Source organism: Gallus gallus, chromosome 14 (genome assembly GCF_016699485.2).
Source record: "Gallus gallus isolate bGalGal1 chromosome 14, bGalGal1.mat.broiler.GRCg7b, whole genome shotgun sequence".
Classification (NCBI taxonomy): Eukaryota; Metazoa; Chordata; class Aves; order Galliformes; family Phasianidae; genus Gallus; species Gallus gallus.
The window spans coordinates 5,633,455-5,641,057 of record NC_052545.1 but is presented as its reverse complement, the minus strand read 5'-3'; the positions used below and the strand labels follow the sequence as shown (position 1 = coordinate 5,641,057).

Here is a 7,603-nt window from a genome sequence, read left to right as displayed (position 1 = left end):
GGGTCTGAATCCTTTGGTGTGAACTTTTCTTCTGCTTTGCTGTCGACTCAGAGCTGGGCTGATAGGGCTTTGAGAACAGCAGAGGATGGTGATTCAGGTGATCAAATGGATTTCTTCTCATGGCTTCACTTTGCCTCCCTGCCCCCCTCCAATTCCAATCCAGCCTGTCAATATACCAAATAAAAGCCAGGAAGGAAAGTGATACAGGTAATAATTGTGGCTGTCAAATATCTGTCCAGGCCGAAAGTGGAGAAAGTGAATGCATCCCTGTTTCCATCAGCTGATACTCACTTTCAGTCACCCAGCAAGCTGGAAACTCAGGATGAACTTCTGTGTGTTTATCTGCAACCTGACATTAAGAAAATTGAGTTAGCATTAGAATAGATTGGTTTGCTAGCTTAGTGGATGCAGTGCAGAAACACTTTTGATGCAGGCTATAATTAAAATGGAGGAAGGAGGAAGATAGATCTGATATGGAACAAGAGGAAGAAGGTCGGCATGTGTCAAGAGCTCCAGTCATTCCCTTGGCGCAGTGGCATGCAGAGGACTCTGGGTGGAATGTGAATACCTGTTGCTCTCAGGTGTAACCTCATTCCAGTCGTGGAGAGAAAAGATTCCCAGATTGGAAGCATGATATCTGAGAGCAAAGGAGACGGGGGGAGAAGGTAAAAACAAATGGAAGCTGGGAGAGTACAGAGAGTACTTGATTCTTGAATTTGAAAGAGCTAAAAACATTAAAAATATTTCAGAGCTCTTTTTCTTTCTATATTTGAAAATCTTAGGAAAAAATGATTGATAGTGAGGTTTTGTTGTCATGAAATGTACCTCCAACGACACCAGAGAGACAAACAGACAACAAAAAGAATCATCTTCTTTCCTATCCCAATGTCTGTATTTATAAAATCTTTGCAGTTAAAGTAATTCCAGAATTCTCAAAACAGTTTTGTGTAGCATTTCATCTGCATATGCAAAATGCTCTATCAGGGATTCTTCTTTCTAATTTCTATTGCTACTGTGAAAGCAGTAATAAGTCACAAAATTATTGTGTGTCTTTGGAGAGAGAAATTAATCTACCCCATGCTTTGTTATTTCCCCATCTGTCAAAGAGGAGGATACTTGGCCAGACATGTAAATAGCACTGAGATGTTTGGATCCTGACATGCTGAGAGCCACGAAGACTTATACATTGTTTGTGTCCTCAGCTTTAGAAAATGAAGAGTAAGAAGCAGCTACGTGCAAAGTCTGGACACAGAAATAATATCCTGACTTGTTCATATCTTGACTTCCAAACAGTGATGGAAAACAGTTGTTGGTAAAAGTTGCAGCGCTCAGTAAGCTTATCGTGATTGCACGTTCCTGAGAAGAAGCAGACGTTATCAGTGCAGAGTGGGAATGTTGTCTAAAATAGGTAAGTAAAATTACTATTATAAGTCCACCGTCACTTGATTAAATACCCTGTTGAAGGCTGCAAACAGAGAAGTATTTAAAGAAAACACTATTTTACAAGGAATTGTTGCCTTGACTGCATGTGAATCTCACTGGGAAATCTGTCATCTTGTTTCTGACATTTGTTCTGAGAAGGGAAGGAAAAAATCTGTTAAGAACTACACCAAGATAAGCAGCGGTAAAATTACCAACTAAGGAGCCTTCAGTAGAATGCTATAATAAGAAGGGAACAACACAGAGAAGAAGACAAACTTCTTATGTAAGTTATGAACCTCCATGGTCTAATAGAGGGTGTTATAGCCACAGATTAAACCTCTCTGACAAGAAGTCCTACTGGCCAAGAGCAATTCTTTTCTATTAAAGGGAAAAGCTACTTTACTTCTCAAGCATAGCAGCCAGGGGGAAGTTTTACTAGTACAAAGCTGGAGAAGAGAAAGCAAAATAAAACTAATAAACCTTAAAGGAGGTCTTAGGAAAGATATGTCCTCCACTAAATGCTCACATCTGCCACAAAGTCAATTTAATGCTAGTTTAAGGCTGTCCCTTGAGTCCTAGGGCAGCGCTGCCCATTGTATCACAGTGTGAAATATCTGTTACGTTACAGAGCATTATACCTGCAAATGAAAAAGGTTTTGAGGGTAAAAAACTGCAGGATTCTATGCAAAGAGCAGCTTTCATCCTGCTCTGCACTCCTTTCACCCCAGCCTCTGAGCTGGAGGGCTCGCTTTTGGGGTACTTCTAAACAAGTGATGGTATAAGTTAGCAGGAATTACACGTGGTTGAAACTTCAAGCATGTTCCTGAGATGCCACGGCGAGCAAACACATTAAAAATACATTTAATTACCCAAGGAAGAGCCAGGATGTGTTGCAGTTTCACAGCAGCTAGTTCATTCATTGTCAGGGAAATAATAAGTGTTATATTTGCATTCAGGCAGAGGTGAAGGCTGAGAGCTCTCTGCATGTATATCTGTATTACCACAGCCCAAATAATTTGCTTTAAGGTCATGGCTCTTCATGTTTTCATTAAGGCTCTCTTCAGTGGAAATGATTGTACTAATCATAATATTTGGCATGTATACAGCATTTCCAACCCATAGAAATCAAAGCTTTGTAAGGCTTATATGACAAGGTAAGGCAGGCAGAGAACCAGGTGCGGACTGTCATAAAATGAAAGGAGGACAGTGTGTTCACAGCAAACAGTATCCAATCAACCCATCATGATCAAATCTCAGCTCCAAGTAACACTTCCCTGATTGCACGTGCCCCGTTGCTCGTGTCCACCAGCTGGACCCATGAGTCCCAGTGACAAGCTCCGGATTATTTCCATTTTGGTGCAGGATAAATGCTGTAGCCACACATTTTCTTCTGAAGAGAGCAGAGATCTCACTGAAGTTCACTAACTGAACAGTTTTTAGTAATCACTTCAAATCTTGGTTACTCAGTGGAGTGATTACTAAAACTGACGAGGTGGATGCTTCACACCGGGCACAAACCTGGCAAAATAAACGTATTGCACTTCTCCATCTGCTACATTTCAGTGGAAATTATAATCAGTTGCTTAAAGATCAGCCCTCTGCATATCAAACCTTTTGGTGTGTGTAGGTTCTGTTTTTCATGACTGAGTTTGTTTTTCAATTTCCCTCAACTGGTTTTCCAAACACTTGAATCCATCTGCCAAGGCCGGTTATCAGCATGAGAGGAAAGAAATGTTCTGAGTTTGCTGCAGCCTAATCAGAAATATTCTGAGCACCAAAATTAAGCCCTTCTCTCTTGTGCATCAGTAACAGTGGAGATCACAGGTAACACACATCCACATGTGTTTGAAGTGCTTTGGGAGGTGAGCTGCTCCTCCCCAAAAATGCCAATGAAAGTTGACCAGCCTGAGTCACAGTTTGAAATGTGGCATTGAAATAACAAACGCGTTCCTCTTTACCAGGTTTTATCTCCAAGTTTCTCAGATGAGAGCATTTGCAATTCCCCGAAGCAGAAAATAAAGAGGCGAATCCAGAGCAGCGGGAATGAGGTTTCACTGCAAGCATCAAAACAAAACCTCAACAGAAATCGATATCACTTTGCAATTTAACAAGAAGCAAATATTTTGACTGGAGAAGAAGTAAATAAAAAGAAAATAGATGCATTCTGAACGTTGGTCTCAAAACTCGTCATCTCCTACAAACTCCAACCACTGAAGTGAAACCTGTTGGTCACTGTCATAGTGTGTTTTTCAGAACACATCTGGCATTTGTTCTGCTGTGTGAGGAAAGCTATCAGTGCTTCTTTTCCAGCGTTGCTATCAACTCACAGACCACGCTTCACAGAACAAACTGTGCCAGCAAAATGGGCACGAGCCTCCCTGAGGAGAGGAATTGAATAAGTATTGATAGGGCATTTTTAAAGGGTGAATTGAAATATTTTAAGCGCAAGGCATTATAGTTGATATATGAAAAAGAAAAAAGACACAACTATGTAATGTTTGTTCTTCCTATGGCAAGGCATGCAAAGTGCCAGGAGGAATCCAAGGAGATGTATTCTGCCCATTAACTAAACACTTACTAGCAATAGAGAGCCTGCTAATGAGACAGGCTCACTTCAGCACTGAAGCAAATTTGACTGTTGAATTTAATAATGAGGCTATTATGTTCCACAAATTGGCACATGCGCATCGTGAGTGTTTTTAATATTTCATTTTTTTGTGTGTCTGCTTCTCATTAAAAGCAAAGCAATAAATTGAAGTGAATTTGTCTGCAGACTTAATTTCTTAATGGGACAGAAAGCTCCGTGTCACTTCCATGAGAAGACGGCAAAAGTGCTAGCAGAGACCATGAGAAAGGATACATGCAGAAAAACCAGCCTGAACTGTATTATACTACAGGTTTTATTATAGGCTTGGGACTCACAGCCTTGTTCCCCCATGAGGGGTTCCCTAAATGAGAGTCTGCATGAGTGGTTGGTTGAGGTATGGATACGTCTTTGACAGTTGTTTGGAGTATGAGAAAACCTTTCTGGTCCACACTGAAACAAGTACAAAAGTCCAAACCTTGCACGTCTTTCTGGCTCTACCATTGAGAGAATATGGTTTTGGTCATCAGAAATATTATGGTTATGATTATATCACACACTAGAGAATCTCGTTGCTTCTATAGTCCATGAGTTTTCATTGGAGAACACTTGGAAGCCAAAGGATCATCTTCCTACCCTTCTCCTTGGAGAGAGCAGCAACTTCTGGATCTCAACCTAAAGCATACAGTATTTACCAACTGCCTGACTTTACCACGTCGTTGCCGTTACCGCTTTCAATCCTGCAACAATTCTCCAGCCTTGTAAATATTCGTCATTAGAGCTCAGGAGCTTTCTATTTAATAACACTTCTCTCCTTATTTAATAAAGACTGCTCTATTAAATGATTTGCCTGTGTTTACCTGTGCATAATGAGGAATCTGGCAGAAAACCAAACAAGTTTGGAGCCTCGAGATGCCGGATGTTGATCCCATTAATAACTACAAAATGTACAATGAATCATTAAGTTACTCACCTCATCACTTTGCTCCCCATTCACAATCACAACAGTGCAACCCACGGAGGTCACAAGGGACTGATTGATTTCATCAGCTCCACTTCTCACCCAACAAAGCAAATTTCTGAAAATGACAGTACAAGTGCAGTCTCTATTTCAGTTCTGAGCACTTCAGTAGCACTGACCTGCCTAGAGGAGAAGGGTATTTATGCAGGGTAATTGTGAAGAAATATAGTGAACTTTCCTTAGAAGATACCTGGAAAGGGTTACATGCTTCCTAATGATTAATAATAGGGTTCTCTTCACGGCATTGTTAGAAGATAAGCAAGATTCAGGGTAAATCAGTCTGGTTCTGAGAGATCTGGGCTCCTGAAGTGTATTGTGTGGTCCTATCACTTCCTTAGGATGGCCACGTAATGCTGAGTAATAGAACCTTTTACAGAAATGTTGCCTAAGGATCAAGTGCATAGCTCAGAGAATTGCCAGAATCCGGAGAAATATCTTCACCTGCGTAACAGAGCTGTAAATCACCTGGTTTTCAGAAATACAAATTCCCGTTTCTCCTAACAGCTGCGTGCACAAGGTCAACGGAAGAAAGCCACATTGTGAAGAAGATATACTGCTTGGACCTCATCTCACTGAAAACAAAGTCTGTTAATTAAATGAAAATGCATCTAATCATGTCTTATTACAGTCTTTCAGAGTGAATCTCTGCAAACAATGCCAGACTCTACACAGAGAAGTACACTGGTTTAAAACAGGAAGAGAATTGCACATACAGACATCTTCCTTTAGATGTTCTGCTTCCAACCATTGGTCACCTCTAATATTTTTCCTGTTTCATTCATTTGGTGGAACCCAGCAATTCTTTGGAAAGGATTTGCTTTGCAGCTGTAAATCTCACCATTTTCTTCTTCATTTCAGTATGGTGGTGAAATTCTCTTCAGTTGTCACTTCAGTCTGTCTGAGAGGCTCTTCTAGGATGCCAGTTAAAGACTACAGAGAATAGAGATGAAGGCAAAGTTATTTAAATGAATTTTTCATCTCTACAACCCCCTAATCACAGAAGATTATAGAATCAGAGCTCCAGAACTCTTCCTGTCTGCTCAGTGCCACTTGTGCCATTGGAGAGGGCTACATAAAGGACAGGAGCAGGGGGAGGGACAGGAGTGGTAGGGAATTACAGTACATGACACCATGGTCTCTTCAACCAAGGTCACCAGTGAAGCTCATCATCAGTGAACTGGGCAAAAAGTGATTCAAATAACTTCCAGTCAGGCCAGAAACAGGGACAGTTCATTTACTGTAATTAATGGTTAAAAAAAAACACTTGGGGAAGAGCAAGCTCAGCCCCTTGGCCCACGTTTTCTCCTCCAAGAGCACTTGCAAAAGTCAGAGCCATCCATGGGTGCATTGCCATGGGGGGGATATCCTGGGCTGCTCAGCAGTGACCAGCCAGGCAGATCTTCATGCATCTCTGCCACAGGCAATTCAACAATTCAGCAACAGATGGGCCTGTAATTACAGCCCATTTGAGAGATTTTTAATGCACTGATTTGAAAGCCATTGATTTTTCTTCCTCATAAGGAGGACAACAAAGAGAAGAGAAAACACCTCAGCCTCCCTGTGATTCCCACTGCTTGGCTTTTCACACCATATTCTGCAGGCAGAGTGAAAACATTTGGCTTCAGCCAGCCAAACCAGGACTGTAATTGAATGGAGTAACTGTCTTCCAGTCAGAAGCTGAGCTGAAGCACGTTTTCTGTGAGCTTTGTAGCGTTTAAGCTGAATGCAAACCAATCACCAAAAGAAAGACAAATCTCTGCTGCGTGCAGAGTTCCTGGGAGAAGAAGAGATTGGAAACTCAACCCCATGGCTGTGGCCTCAGGTTGGAGAGGTGATGGATGGGCTTCTGCAGACAATGTAGTCTGAAGCTTTGAACAGCAAATGACACAAAATGGATCCATCTATTTCTATGGTAACATGAATAGCTCAGGACTAAACTGTAGCCCAAATCTCAGCTGGGTTTGAAAACTCAAAGAGCAACCATTCTCATCCCACAGGCTTGATGGTCTTCTTCCAAGCCTCATGCATGTCCTTTTCCTCAAAACTGACAATATTAAGAAAATAAATATACATATATAAAAAAAATGTTAGGATCCTCAGAGGAAAATATATCTTAGCCACCAGGCTGAGACAAATTGAGTCTCAGGAGCCACAGCTTCATCCCCCACAACTCCTGGTGTTGCAGATTGTCCCGCTGCAGTTCCGCTGTCCCATGCTCTGGGGAGTCTTGTGGGAGTGAGGAATGGATGAGGAACAACCCAACGGGTCACTTAGCCAAGATGTTACTTGTCTCTCCACCATATGATCAGTTTTAGTGCAATGGCTCCAGAAATGAACTGGGAGTAAAACACATTCTGCTCCTTCTCACTTTCTCTGTACTCCGAATTTGGAGGACATCGCTATTGCACTGCCATGGTTCCTCCAACCAGGGGCAATCCAGCCCCAAGGCTTCTGTTTCAACACCTCCATCTAATTCAGTTCTGGACCCAAGTCTAACGCTGGGATGTCTTATGCACAGATAATTTCTCCCTCGCCAGCAATCAGTCTCTGTTCCTCACTGCCAGGTTCAGTGGGAG

General features: G+C 41.8%; 1 long non-coding RNA gene across 1 annotated transcript; it reads left to right on the top strand.

Annotated features, from left to right (window-relative positions):
- Positions 1-554: 554 nt before the first annotated feature.
- Positions 555-4,848, top strand: LOC124417202. Its single transcript, XR_006931492.1, has 2 exons — positions 555-1,408; positions 3,384-4,848. It is a non-coding gene; the product is annotated as an uncharacterized LOC124417202 (long non-coding RNA).
- Positions 4,849-7,603: the final 2,755 nt, after the last annotated feature.